This window comes from Bison bison, unplaced genomic scaffold, assembly GCF_000754665.1.
Source record: "Bison bison bison isolate TAMUID 2011002044 unplaced genomic scaffold, Bison_UMD1.0 scf7180017864360, whole genome shotgun sequence".
In the NCBI taxonomy this organism is placed as follows: domain Eukaryota; kingdom Metazoa; phylum Chordata; class Mammalia; order Artiodactyla; family Bovidae; genus Bison; species Bison bison.
The window spans coordinates 1,424,598-1,425,084 of NW_011494932.1; positions in this window are offsets into that span (position 1 = coordinate 1,424,598).

The window sequence follows — 487 nt, forward strand, 5'->3', positions numbered from 1 at the left end:
ACCGTTCTGGAATAAGGAGACCCTGGGACAAGACTGCAGATAAATGCATTATCCAGGCCTCACCTGACTGTGCATGTAACCTCTGCAGTTGGTTTGCTGACAGGATTACTTGTCTTTGCCCCAAGAGGAAAGGTTGTGTCCCAGAAGCTATTTCTCTATTGCATCTTTTGTGAATCTTTTGCTATCAGCACATTAATCCTAAGAAGTATTGCTGGCTTAAAGGATTTATGTGAGTGAGCCAGGGGTCTCCCACCATAGTGTTTAATCATCTTCATTGCCATGTGATCTTCAGCTAACAGGTGAAGCCTGAACCACAGGGTTAAAGGGCCATGGGCGTCTCACTCCACACATCCCTGCCAACTTATTTACCTTCTGCTCATTGACTGGTAAAAGGAAATAGTAAAGGTGAGTGTGAACCTTGACATTTTAGGAATCAGTGAACTAAAATGGACTGGAAGGGGTAAATTTAACTCAGATGACCAATATC